We start from the raw sequence: 15,550 nt of genomic DNA, 5'->3' as shown, positions 1-15,550 counted from the left end.
ATTTCAGGCCATTAAATGGCCCCTACTCATTGCAGTCATGCTATGACTAAAGGTCATTTCACATAAGCAGTAGTCGGCTATGGGTTTGATATGTTTTCAATAAAACTAAAACTTTTTAATCATCAAAATTTAGATTCTGGAATCACTCCAGCCTGGCACAACTGTGTTTCTTTTTGTCATCACTACAGGTGAAGTGAACTTTGGTCTGGAAAAATTATTTGGGTAGAGCAGATAAATACCGTATATACTCAAGTGTAAGCCGACCCGAATATAAGCCAAGGCCCCTAAATTTACCACAAAAAAACTGGGAAAACTTATTGACTCGAGTATAAGCCGAGGGGGGAAAATGCAGCAGCTACTGGAAAATTTCAAAAATTAAAATGGTCAGAGTTTTTGGGTGCAATAGTTGCTGGGTGCTGGGAAAGAGGAGGGGGTGTTTTGGTTGTCTGTCTGCCCCTTCCTTGAGCTTGAGGACTGTTTTTTTTCCCCCACTTGGAATTCAGCCTGGCTGAATATAGGATATCTGCAGTGCTCCTATTAACCCCTTCTCGACAGAATAGGAGCACTGCAGATACCCTATATTCAGTACACCGGGCACTTTCAGACACAGGGATGCCTATTGTGTATGTGTTTCACTGTAATTTTCTACTTTTATATGTATTCTAGGGAAAGGAGGGATTTAGAACTTTTATTTTATTTTTTTATTATATTTTTTTAAAGCTTCTTTTTTTCACTATTTTATGGGAGATACCATACATTACTATTGCGGCTGGTCAAAGACCAAGGGGGGCTTTTTCAGCACAAAAACTGTGCTGAAAAACTCGGCTTATACTCGAGTATATACGGTAAGTTAAATTATTACAAATAATATCACTTTTAAAATACATAATTCCAAATGAAGTGTTCATAACATTCACGTGCCATGTTCAAGAAAAGGTTAATGCAATGTATATTTTAAACGTTTTGACTGTTGTAACTTTATTCATCCAGTATGCATTCTAGGTACCAAGTGCTCCAAGAGTGGTCCCAATTCTGTTAAATCCTCCCAATCTTGTAAACTGCGCCTAATGCCTCCTCTTAGGCCTTGATTTATTACATCACTTTTATCGGTATTAAATTTTCAAGCAGGGAATGAACGCTACGTGTATATGCTTGATGCTGTGGACAAAAGCCTTACACTGCACATGTCCCACATGCATCATCCATAAACTTCAGGCAACTCTTTCGCCTCTATTATATTTATCCCAATACACCCGCCCCACCCCACCTTCAACCCCACCCCCCCATATAGCGGTCACCAACGAAGAGGAAGATGAGACTCCATGGACTGTTATAACCCAAACCACCCCCCCATACCCACCACCCACCCAACCCAACTCCCCCCCCCCGCCCACTTTACTAGCTTTGGCAATGCCAAATACCTATTCGGACGTGCCAATAAAGCATTTTTGATTTGATTTGAAATACTAGTGACACATTGCCAAATAGGTATGTGTCCACATTTCTGAGCACTGGGTGTCAATTAGTAGGCATAAATCATCTGACAGACTTTAAAGAGTACCTTTCACCATCTCCAACAAGTTCAGTGCTTTACATAATTTTATCGTTGCTACTCCACTGATTCTGGCACAGTTGGAAGTTTTGCTCTAGCCCACAGCCTTCCCAAGCAATCAATGCCATTAGTTTTGGTGCCTAATATGCTATTTGGGCTATTTATTGTAGTGTTAAGGGGAGTTCACACAGAGTAACGTGCCGCGTGATGTGGCACGTATACGGCGTGTGAGACTTTGCGGGCCGTATATGCTCCCATTGATTTCAATGGGAGCCGGGATCGTATACGCGGCGTTATTTTGCAGCCATGATTTTGCGGCCGCAAAATCACGGCTGCAAAATAGTGCCGCATATACAATCCCGGCTCCCATTGAAATCAATCGGAGCATATACGGCCCGCAAAGTCTCACATGCCGTATACGTGCCACATCACGTGGCACGTTACTCCGTGTGAACCCCCCCTTAGGAAACTATGGAGACTCTAGCCTTAAATAGCACATTAGGCATTAAAACTACTTGTGTTTGTTGCTTGGGAATGGTGGTGACTAGTTAACTCCTCTGCTGCCTGAGGCGGACGATGAAAAAGACAACCCCCCGGACTAAAGACCATCTGCATCAGGCAGCGGGGGGGAGTTGCTAGCGGTAACATTAACCCCTTCCTGACATTCGCCGTAATAGTACGGCGCTGCTGGGAAGGGCTTCCCGCAAACCGCCGTACTATTACTGCGGATGCATGGTGCGCACACAGAACCTGTGTGCGCACCATGCACAGCGGGTGTCAGCGGTAATACACGGCTGACAATGCCCCGTAACACCCGTGGTCGGAACCGGGTCCAATCGCGGGTGTTAACCCCTGATATGCCGGCGATCAACATGACCGCCGGCACCTCCGGGGTTTGGTTAACAAATGGTGCCGATCGGCACCCCCCGCGCCGGTTTCGGGGGGTGCCGGTGTTCGTAGGGGGCAGCCCGGGGTCTGATCAGTGACCCCGGGTCTGCCCCATCACTTACCCCGTCCTCGCACCTGGCTGATCCTGCCGTAAATGAAGCTGTCAGCCTGTGCGTCTACACAGGCTGACAGCTTCCTATACAATGCAATACACGTGTAACACGTGTATTGCAGCGTATCTCTATTGAAGCAGTGATCAGCCGATCACTGCTTCAATCCCCCATGGGGACAGAAAAAAAAAGTTGGACAAAAGTAAAAATAAAAAAGTTTAAATAAGTTTAAAATAAAATAGAAATAAATAAAGCCCCAAAAAATCCCATTTTCCCCATATAAAATGTTTTATTATGTAAAATAAAGAAAAATAGAAAAAAACATTACATATTTGGTATCGCCGCGTCCGTAATAACCTGAACAATAAAATTAAAACATTATTTAACCCAAACGGCGAATGTCGTAAAAAAAAAAACGTAGAAAACCGCACAAAATAATGATTATTCACCACCTTTCCCTTACAAAATGTTCAATAAAAAGTAATCAAATGGTCAGATGAAAACCAAAATGGTACCAATAAAAAGAAGAGGTCTTCCCACAAAAAATAAGCCCTCAACCAGCTCTGTCTAGTGAAAAATAAAAACGTTATGCCTTTCAGAAGATGGCGATGCAAAAATAATTGATTTTTTTCCCTGAATTGAATTCTATTCTGCACAAATAGCAACGCATTAAAAAATCATATAAATGAGGTATCGCCGTAACTGTACCGACCCGCAGAATAAAGGTAACATGTTACTTATGCTGTACACTGCACGGGAAAAAAAAAAATGCTAAAAAGCAATGCCAGAATTGATGTTTCCTTTTACATCCCACCCAGAAAGAGTTAATAAAATGTAGTCAATAAGATACAGGCCCCCAAATGGTGGCATTGAGAAGCACATCTAATACCGCAAACACTAAGCCCTCATATGGCCACATTGCCAGAAAATAAAAATAAAAATCTACCTTGTACAATGTGAAGACAAAAACCCCAAAAGTCGCCAAATCATTAGGACATAAGTGGCTGCGACTAGAAGGAAATGTGTAAGCGGTGCGAGCGTTTTCAGGGGACACCCCATATTTAGAGCTTATGAGAGATAATACACCAGCGCTGACCCCCCAGAATGCCCCTCTTCCCCGTCCACGTCATAGGAGCTGGTGGGAAAATAGAATGGGATTTGGTGTACCCAATTTACTCCGCACAGCTTACACATTCACTTTGGGGTTACTAACGCTCACTACAGCACTTGATAAATTCTTCAAGGGGTGTGGTTTTCAAAATGGGGTCACTTTCTAGAGGTTTCCACTGTTTTGACTCCTCAAGGGCTTTGTAAATGCGACATGGCTCCTGAAACTGATCGCAGCCAGATCTGCCCTCTAAAAGCTCTTTGGCGCGCCTTCCCTCCTGCGTCTCGCTGTGCGTCCATATATTAGTTTACACCCACAAGTGGGGTACTATGGTAGTCGGGAGAACTTGCCTAACAAATTGTGGGATGCGTTTTCTCCTTTAACCCTTGTGAATGTGCAAATTCTAGGGCTAAACGAAAATATTAGTAAAATAAATTCAAATTTGAAAATTTCACCTCCATTTTGTATTAATTCCTGTTAAGCACTTATAAGGGTTAAATTACTAGGTATATGTTGTTTTGGCTTATTTAAGGGGTGCAGTTTTGAAAATGGGGTGATTTATGGGGGGCTTTAATACAAGGGTCTTTCAAAACCCCTTCATAACTGGATTAGTCCCTTAAAAATGGGTTTTGGAAATTTCTTGAAAATTTTGAATATTGTTGTTTCACTTGTAAATCTTATAATGTCTGTAAAAATTAAAAGGGTGACTAAAGTTTGATGCCGACATAAAGCAGAGATCTGGGACATGAGATTTATGATATAATTTTGGCGGTCTGACTATCTGTATGTAATGTACATCATTTCAAACTTTATAAAATGCATATTTTTCAAAATTTCCACCAAATTTCCAATTTTTTCATAATTAAACACAAAACATATCAACCAAAATTTACCACTAACATGAAGTACAATGTGTTACGAAAAAACAATCTTAAAATCACTTTGGTAAGTTAAAGCGTTCCAAAGTTATTGCCACATAAAGTGACACATGTCAGTTTTGAAAAATCGAGCTTGGTCAGGAAGTCAAAAAGTGCCATCGGCGGGAAGGGGTTAAAGTGAATATATTGCAGTAATATTTTCTTACTTACAGGAGATGTCTTCCCACATTTCCAGGCTCCCTCATTTCCAGACGTCTTCCCTTAGGACCGCCATGACCACTTCTTCCAGCTGTAAGTTTACCCTATAAAGTTTGCAACACAGACATCTTTGACTCCTCACTTCTCCACGAACTCAACCCCTATATCATGTACCACAGCAGCCCCCTGCAACCACTATTATACCCCACAGCGCGGCCATGAGCAGGCACGGGGAGGTAGGTAAATAGGCCGCAATCTGCTGGCGGAAACTCCAGCAGGTAGCAGCCTATTAAATAAAAAAACAAAAGTATTTACTTACCTACCTTGCGATCCCTTGCCATTGCTGCTCCCACGCCGTCAACTTGCAATTCGGCATCTATCTAGGTCCTAGATAGATGCCACATTGCACATCAGCTAAAGGACCTTTGATGACATCATCACAGGTCCATTAACTTGAGTTAAAGGATCTTTGATGATGTATAGGTTAAAAAAAAAAGTCCTGTGGCCGCCGCACCCTCCGAAAGTGCCGCCTTACCTCGCCTCATTAGAGGTGCAGCCCTGCTTAGAGCCTAGCGTCATCACTAGGATGTGAGAAATGCTCCCCCGACAGTATTCATCCATAGCCTTGCATTACCGGGGGTGGGATTTTGTGTTCCTGACACCCCAGCGATGGTGCTAGGCTGTAAGACTCACCTTTCAGATAGTAGGGAGATACGGTACTGTAACTTACAGCACCAATATCTCCAGCACCAGGGCTCATGCCAGGAAAGAATTAGCTGCTTCCTAGCAGTATATCATACCACACATCTAAGAGGACGGGAAAGGACTTAATCCTACAATGTTTACTTTGGCCACTATTCCTAATAATATACTAACACTTGTCAGTTCTGTAGGAGTTTTCTTTGCAACAGTCACTTCATTTACATCACACGTAGTATTACAATAGTAGATAAACCCACTGTAGATAATATAAATAAGCCATCATTGCATGAACTACTGACAGTAGATAATGTCTCAACTTATCTACTTTCATCTCTGCACAGAGCTTGCCTGGAAAACTCTTCAGTAGACCACAATGAGCTGACTCTGGTGTATTGCTGCCTATGGCCATGAGAGTGCACTAAAGCATGTCAATAAATGATATTAGAGGTAGTCTACCTCCTCCACTAAACTTATTCAACTGCTACTGCATGTTACTTAGCTCATTACAATGACTTACCATTCTTGTGTATGTTAGTTTTGTAGATTTGGAGAATAGCAACTTTGAAGTCTTATGTAAATGAAGCAGTTGATGCACTTGGGGGCAGCCTTCAGCCATTGCTACTTAAGTAGGATGGTTGATGTCATATCAGTGGGAGTATCAACTCTAACTGCTTGTGGTGGCACAGACAGGAGATGGTAGGGGCCTAAAGCTGTTGTTAAGGGAGCAGAAAGCCCATCTCCAGTGCACCAACAGCGTCATTCACATAAAACTTCAAAGAAGTTTTTCTCCAAATCTGCAAAAGTGATATTCATAACAAATGTTTGCTATTTATCATTGTAATGTGCGCTATAACACAGTGGTGACAGTTGAATATGTTTGGAGGAGGTGGCAGACTCCATTTAACAGAGCAGAGGAGAATGTCAAGAAACATAGCGACCCTCATAATCATGTAGACAAAATAGAATTAAAAACAAATTAGAATAAAGTGACATATTTCACCAAGTGTGTGAACTATAATAAATCTGTGTATCTAACCTATCTGAATGGGTGAAGCGCAGTCCTTGTTCTTCGGTACCCTACATTTACCTCTACACCAGACCTGGGCAAAGTCCGGCCCACGGGCCATATCCGGCCCTCTGACTGATTCAGTCCGGCCCGCACAGCTTTGACTAGGGAGGCATGTCTAGGGGGGCGTGTCTTAGTGCCGGCCGAAGATGGAGACGTGGAGCATGTCAAAGTACTGAGAGATGTAAGGTGAGCTGCAGGGGAGAGAGAGAGTGTGTCTATATGTGTGTGTGTCTATATGTGTCTGTATGTGTGTGTGTCTGTCTATATGTGTGCCTGTCTATATGTGTCTGTGTCTATATGTGTCTGTGTGTGTGTCTGTCTATATGTGTGCTGCCTTATGTGTGCCTGTCTATATGTGTGCCTGTCTATATGTGTGCGTGTCTATATGTGTCTGTATGTGTGTGTGCCTGTCTATATGTGTGCCTGTCTATATGTGTGTGTGTGTCTATATGTGTCTGTATGTGTGTGTGTCTGTCTATAAGTGTGCCTGTCTATATGTGTGTGTGTGTCTATATGTGTCTGTATGTGTGTGTGTCTGTCTATATGTGTGCCTGTCTATATGTGTGTGTGTCTATATGTGTCTGTATATATGTGTGTCTGTCTATATGTGTGCCTGTCTATATGTGTGTGTGTCTATATGTGTCTGTATGTGTGTGTGTCTGTCTATATGTGTGCCTGTCTATATGTGTGTGTGTGTCTATATGTGTCTGTATGTGTGTGTGCCTGTCTATATGTGTGTCTGTCTATATGTGTGTGTGTGTCTATATGTGTCTGTATGTGTGTGTGTCTGTCTATATGTGTGCCTGTCTATATGTGTGTGTGTGTCTATATGTGTCTGTATGTGTGTGTGTCTGTCTATATGTGTGTGTGTGTCTATATGTGTCTGTCTATATGTGTGCCTGTCTATATGTGTGTGTGTCTGTCTATATGTGTGCCTGTCTATATGTGTGTGTGTCTATATGTGTCTATATGTGTGTCTGTCTATATGTGTGTGTGTCTATATGTGTGTCTGTCTATATGTGTGTGTGTGTCTATATGTGTCTGTATGTGTGTGTGTCTGTCTATATGTGTGCCTGTCTATATGTGTGTGTGTGTCTATATGTGTCTATATGTGTGTGTGTCTATATGTGTGTCTGTCTGTGTGTGTGTGTCTCAGTAACCTAGGGGCAGAGATGGAAGGGGAATGTTATACTAGGGCAGAGATGGAGGGGGGGGGGGACAACATGAAATGGGGAAAATAAAGGGGGATATGAAACTGAGGGAGAAATGGAGGGGGGACATGAAACTGGGGGTAGATGAAGAGGGCACAGACTGGGGGGACATTAAACCATGGAGGAAGCTGGAGAGGGACCTGTCTGCCTCTAGTTGCCCCCAGTTTAATGTCACCCTCCAGCTACCCCTACGGTTTAATGTCTGCTTCCAGCTTCCCCATTTTAATGTCCCCCTCTAGTTGCCCCCAGTTTCATGTCCTGCTCCAGCTGTCAATTTATTGCCCCCCTCCAACTACCCCCACTGTTTAATGTCCCCCTCCAGCTGCCCCAGTTTCATGTCCCCTCTAGTTTCCACCAGTTTATACTGGGGCACCAGGAGAGGGGCTTAATACTGTGGGGCAGTTGGAAGGGAACATTACAATGTGGGGGCATATAATGTACGGGTGACTGTAGGAGGATTATACTGTGTGGGGGCACATGGAAAGATGATTGGGAATGGGCGGAGTCAACGTAGAAGTGGGTGGAGCTAAATCTGTTGTGGCACGGCCCTCTAGCATAGTTTCAATTTCTTATACGGCCCCATGGGAAAATTAATTGCCCACCCCTGCTCTACACCATTGGTGATTGGGCACTGCAGCTGAACACCCTCCAGGGAGGAGCCCCCTAGTAAACGGTTCCATTGCCTTATTGACAGTTGTGATCTCTCACAACCTAAAAAGGTGAGAGTAAACACTATACTGAAATTATTCACCATTATACTACACCATATACAGCACAGTGCTGTCTACTTTTTGTTTTCACATATTTCACCATCTGGTTTTAATAACTACATTTCAAAAATTGCCAATACATTACCTTTAAATTGTGAGTAAAAAATCAATTTCGATAACAATATATAAGGCAGTGTTTTTTTCCACACAGGGTTCTCTGGGACTCCAGATCAGGATTTCCCCCGAACACAGACTGTCACTTCTACAACACGCAAAGCAAAGTGATCTTTGCCTGCTCAAAGATGCTTTGCAAAGCAGTAATCATATCCAAACTAAATTGTGGTGCTGAATTTACAGAATTCTGAAGAAATCTGGAAGGCTTTACCTGCCCCAAGCCGCTTCGGGGGCAGCAATGGCATTAGGAATTCTCCAATAGTAGAAACATATTCAGGGGTTCCCTTATGGTACTAAGTTTGGGAATCTCTAATATAAGGATTTTTGTTCAATACAATTTCTTCTAGCTCAGTAAAATTGAATCTTTGTCAATTTCCAACAAAATTCCATCTGGCGTATCTAGCTTTAGCAGTATATGAGGTTATTATACTATATCTGCCTTCTACTGTTTATACGGACGAAAGTGCCCTTTGATGTGACTGTCTGCGATGTGAACTTGTTAAGGAGATACAGTATATCCGTACCCTGCAGATACTGCACCAGGTGAGCTGGAGATTTAATGAAGAGATTCAACTAGATGAAAATCTCTATATTTGCTTGCTGAGAATCTCCAGCCCTCTCTAGACTAATATCTGCAGGCATCTGGGGCCAGAGCTCCCCCTCCCATCTCCTGCTGTTACCTCTGCTCTTTAAATGTGTTTAGTAATGCTAACGGGGCATTTACTAACGAGTAGTATTGCTATTCCCTTGATACCTATAATATGTACTTCTCTTTCCTTCCCCCCTCCTCCCATTTCTCTTTCCTACACAACCTTAATGCATTTCTTCAATTTTGCATTAGTGTATTTCCTTTTAATAAAATCCCAATTTACGCACACGCACACATGCACACACACACACATTTAAAAAAAGTATATATTTGTATATATCTAAATAGATAGATATTAATTAAATATTAATTATACAAAAGAGCAGCACAGGAAGCCAAAGTTACAAAATATATGTGCAACTCCCTCAAGTTAGTTAACAAAAAAAAAAACTAACAATATACAAAATAGAATCTAGGGCAGCACTTTTTTTTTTTTTTTGTGATAAAAATAAGATATTACAGTATTATCCCACAACTGCAGTGTTTCAGTTCAACAGAACTGTTATCAAGCATTAGAATAAAAACAATGATACACATTTATTATGCATCACACAAAAAGCTTCGTACTAATATTATAAATGTGAAAGTTTGTGGGTTTATGTGTTTGTTACTCTTTCACACTTTCGGACACTGACTTGGGAACAAACACAAATTGTCAGTTTCCCAATTTTAAACATGCCGAGGAAACGAGACTTAAATTTGTTGCAAATTTCCCCCAAAAAAACAGCTATGATGGTATGATGATCAACAGACTTCTGCTCAAGCCAAGCTGAGGAGGAATCAGCAAGCTAGGCGTCAAGCGGCTCTTAGAGCAGCCGAAAAACTGGAGCCGATTAATCATTGATGCCAACAACACGCTCATTATATGGCGTCCCAGCGAGCTGCTGAGATGCCTGAACAATCACAGGCACAGCGCAAGGAACAAGTTGAGTGGCAAGCCAGCTTGAGAGCTGCCATAATGACGGAGCAGGCAGATCACCGACGGCAGCAATTTGCTGAATATAGGCAGATCATATACGATGAAGTCGCGGGCAGAGGCTAGTAACTAATAATTTCACAAATCCATAAAAAAAATCTAAAGAAAAATCTATACAATGGGAATCCATAACTCTAAGCGTGACTCAAAAATACAAATGTCATCTCATCGCATCTAGTGTAAAATTATTGTACAAAAATAATATATATAGCATTCAAATAGTGTAATATATAAGATAATAGTATCATAAGTTAATAGCATACAGTGCATACAGGTGTATAGACTGAATTCATAAACAAATATATCTAAGGTTAAGGCCCAACCTTGTAGAAAAGCAGCTTTTTTGTTGCAGATTTTGCTGCCATTTTTGAGCCAAAGCCAAGAATGGCTACAAAAGTAATAGAAAATATATAGGAAATACAGGTATTTATACTTCTCCATTTGGCTCAATCCACTCCTGGAGTTAGCAAAAAAAAAAAAAACACACAGCAAAATCTGCAACATACTTATTAATACATAAAGGTTACTTCGGCCGGTAACGGTCTATTTAAAAAAACTAACAAAAACGCAGCGGTAGCGGCTGTCGCCAGGTCCCCTAAAGTCCCGGGCCCTGTGGCAGCTGCTACAACTGCTACCTTGAAAGTTACACCCCTGCCCAGACCACATTTTCTAAGACAAATTTTCAGCTTTCTATAGTAACCATCTTCTTTGAGAAGACTCACCCCCAGGAGAAAGCCACCCTTTAATGCAATTTTGGGTGGTTGTTTTACTGCATACTTATTTTTGTACACAAAGGGGGAGCCATAGAGATTGACAACTTTTGGCAAGTGATGGTATATATGGCATATATTATTATATAAAGTTACTTTTACAATGTAAGTCACCATTGCTAGATTACCACGCTATTCCCTTGACATTCTATATCTTTTGTCCCCATAATGTGGAGGCAGATTCAAGACCTGCAGGGAGTCAGGGTAAGGCTTAAAGGGGTTTTCTACTTTCAGACCAATATTGAGAGACAAATGTTATACAATTCACCAATATACTCTATCCTCACACCCTATCTATTCCTCACATTTTTCTAGATTTCTGCTTACGGTCATTCATTCCATTTTCTTCCAGTAAAAATCAGTCCATGGTCATGTGATGAGCACACGGGTGCACAGCTGGTTGCCAGGCAGATGTCTGATTACTCCCGATTACTGAGCTGTGACTATAACGAGCTGTTCACCTGTGTGTACATCACATGACCATGGACTGTAAATCACATGACCATGGACTGTAAATCACATGACCATGGACTGATTTTAATCCAGTATGAGTAAGCAAAATGAATGGCAGCAAGAAGAGATTTAGAAGACCATGAAGGAATTGATACAGAAAGTATATTGGAAAATTGTATAACTTTTTACTTTACAAACAATAATATTCATCTCTTAAGATTTGTCTGAAAGGACAACCCTTTTAATGCTGCTTACTTCTGTCCAGTGTGACTGCAGTATAAGTACATGATTGAGGAAAGGTTGTGCTATCATCTACTGATACTGCAGTAATATGCCTATGTCTCAGAAATCTTGTCAGGATGCTTGTCAGCCTGACTACAATCAAACAGTATTAAACCCTCCACTGCCAGTATTAAGACTCTGGACAGGTTTCTCATAGAACAGCATAGGCAGTCATTTTAATTTACTGCAGTAATGCCCCTAGGCAAAATGCGCTACTGTCTAACTAATGGTATTTTGGAAAGTATCATTGCAAGCACCCCCAAATGTAAAGCACCATGGAATTAATGGTGTTATATAAATAAACAATAATAATAATAAGTATGGTGACATGTTTGGTTTTTTTTTCACCCAGTTCCCTGAAAATCCATTTAAGGGCTCATTCACACTACGTAAACGCCAGCTTATTCTGAACGTAAAACACGTTCAGAATAAGCGGCGTATAAAGCAGTTCCATTCATTTCTATGGGAGCCGGCATACGAGCGCTCCCCATAGAAATAAATGGGCTGCTTTTTTCACTACGAGCAGTCCCATCGAAGTGAATGGAAAGTGCCCGCGTGTACGGCTAGCTCTGCTCATGCCGAGCCGTATACGCAGCGCTTCCCATAGTGAAAAAAGCAGCCCATTCATTTCTATGGGGAGCGCTCGTATGCCGGCTCCCATAGAAATGAATGGAACTGCTTTATACGCCGCTGATTCTGAACATGTTTTACGTTCAGAATAAGCTGCCGTTTACGTAGTGTGAATGAGCCCTAAGAAGAAGTCTAGAGAATATTTCAGAAAAATACCATTGGTTACCTACCATATGAAACTGCTGTCTTCCATAAAAATATTAAATGTAGGTAGATCATGAAACCAGACTCAATTTTCACACTTTCTTGTTTATGAATCAAATTTGAAAAAATAGATATAGGCTAAGGCCTTACATAGTTTAAAATAACACAGCGGTAAAAAAAAACCTAGCAAAAACATGTCACTTTTTTCCAGCAGCATCCTTCTTTGAGGCTTTGCTCTGTTTTTCTCTGCATTATCATTTTTCCCCCCTATGAAATATATAGGAAAAATGTTCACAATTCTGCTAAAATTAACATGCTGCACTTTTCAAAAATGTACATGTTTTTGAAAACACAGCTTTTTTTCCCCTGCAATATATGAATGAAATTAAACAAAATCTAAATCACTTTTATGATACTGTAAAACCCTGCATTTTTGCAACATCGGGCCTCAGCAATAAATTTAGAACAGCAACAATATGGAAGTCCCACGCCCAGGAAGCTTCTATTGACTTCAGTGGAAGCGGAGTTGCTGTAACAGTACTGGATCACTATACAGGGCAAGGAGATATCTGCTACCATTACCATGCACTGTATAGTATAGTGATGAACCCTCGAACAGCTGAACTGTAGTACAATTCCACCATCAAGTAGATGAAAAATTAACTTTTAACTGTCATATTAAAAAAATTGACATACAAAAGGTTTGAAATTAGTTGTCGCTCATGCGTTTTGAGGCAGTTTGCCTCTTACTCATAGCATACAACTTGGTGTCGACATAAGAAATTTGAAACCACATAACCACACCCAAACTAGTCTCATTGAAAATGTAACCCTTGGTCAAACACAAACAAGTCTCTACAATAGACATATTAATATGGAAAATCTTAGCTCTTATTCAGACACAAGCTGCTTTCAATACATAACACACATCACACAAAATGTGCACAGAAATAAGAATAAACACCAAAAAACTAAATATATCACAAAAAGAACAATAAATAAGGATAGACCATAACTAGAGATGAGCGAACAGTGTTCTATCGAACACATGTTCGATCGGATATCAGGGTGTTCGCCATGTTCGAATCGAATCGAACACCACGTGGTAAAGTGCGCCAAAATTCGATTCCCCTCCCACCTTCCCTGGCGCCTTTTTTGCACCAATAACAGCGCAGGGGAGGTGGGACAGGAACTACGACACCGGGGGCATTGAAAAAAATTGGAAAAAGTCATTGGCTGCCGAAATCAGGTGACCTCCATTTTAGACGAATAGTGGATTTCAAATCCGGGTCATATGAGAATGTGAACTTTGTGACTATGAGACAGGGATAGCTGTACAGGCAGGGATAGCTAGGGATAACCTTTATTTAGGGGGGAATGTTATTAAAAATAACTTTTTGGGGCTCTATCGGGTGTGTAATTGTGATTTTTGTGAGATAAACTTTTTCCCATAGGGATGCATTGGCCAGCGCTGATTGGCCGAATTCCGTACTCTGGCCAATCAGTGCTGGCCAATGCATTCTATTAGCTTGATGAAGCAGAGTGTGCACAAGGGTTCAAGCGCACCCTCGGCTCTGATGTAGCAGAGCCGAGGCTGCACAAGGGTTCAAGCGCACCCTCGGCTCTGATGTAGGAGAGCCGAGGGTGCACTTGAACCCTTGTGCACCCTCAGCTCTGCTACATCAGAGCCGAGGGTGCGCTTGAACCCTTGTGCACACTCTGCTTCATCAAGCTAATAGAATGCATTGGCCAGCGCTGATTGGCCAATGTATTCTATTAGCCTGATGAAGTAGAGCTGAATGTGTGTGCTAAGCACACACATTCAGCTCTACTTCATCGGGCTAATAGAATGCATTGGCCAGCGCTGATTGGCCAGAGTACGGAACTCGACCAATCAGCGCTGGCTCTGCTGGAGGAGGCGGAGTCTAAGATCGCTCCACACCAGTCTCCATTCAGGTCCGACCTTAGACTCCGCCTCCTCCGGCAGAGCCAGCGCTGATTGGCCGAAGGCTGGCCAATGCATTCCTATGCGAATGCAGAGACTTAGCAGTGCTGAGTCAGTTTTGCTCAACTACACATCTGATGCACACTCGGCACTGCTACATCAGATGTAGCAATCTGATGTAGCAGAGCCGAGGGTGCACTAGAACCCCTGTGAAAACTCAGTTCACGCTAATAGAATGCATTGGCCAGCGCTGATTGGCCAATGCATTCTATTAGCCCGATGAAGTAGAGCTGAATGTGTGTGCTAAGCACACACATTCAGCACTGCTTCATCACGCCAATACAATGCATTAGCCAGTGCTGATTGGCCAGAGTACGGAATTCGGCCAATCAGCGCTGGCTCTGCTGGAGGAGGCGGAGTCTAAGGTCGGACCTGAATGGAGACTGGTGTGGAGCGATCTTAGACTCCGCCTCCTCCAGCAGAGCCAGCGCTGATTGGTCGAGTTCCGTACTCTGGCCAATCAGCGCTGGCCAATGCATTCTATTAGCCCGATGAAGTAGAGCTGAATGTGTGTGCTTAGCACACACATTCAGCTCTACTTCATCAGGCTAATAGAATACATTGGCCAATCAGCGCTGGCCAATGCATTCTATTAGCTTGATGAAGCAGAGTGTGCACAAGGGTTCAAGCGCACCCTCGGCTCTGATGTAGCAGAGCTGAGGGTGCACAAGGGTTCAAGTGCACCCTCGGCTCTCCTACATCAGAGCCGAGGGTGCGCTTGAACCCTTGTGCAGCCTCAGCTCTGCTACATCAGAGCCGAGGGTGCGCTTGAACCCTTGTGCACACTCTGCTTCATCAAGCTAATAGAATGCATTGGCCAGCGCTGATTGGCCAGAGTACGGAATTCGGCCAATCAGCCATCAGAGCCAGCGCTGATTGGCCGAATTCCGTACTCTGGCCAATCAGCACTGGCTAATGCATTGTATTGGCGTGATGAAGCAGTGCTGAATGTGTGTGCTTAGCACACACATTCAGCTCTACTTCATCGGGCTAATAGAATGCATTGGCCAATCAGCGCTGGCCAATGCATTCTATTAGCGT

The sequence above is a fragment of the Leptodactylus fuscus genome, chromosome 2 (genome assembly GCF_031893055.1).
Source record: "Leptodactylus fuscus isolate aLepFus1 chromosome 2, aLepFus1.hap2, whole genome shotgun sequence".
Classification (NCBI taxonomy): Eukaryota; Metazoa; Chordata; class Amphibia; order Anura; family Leptodactylidae; genus Leptodactylus; species Leptodactylus fuscus.
Note: the sequence above shows the minus strand (reverse complement) of the source record.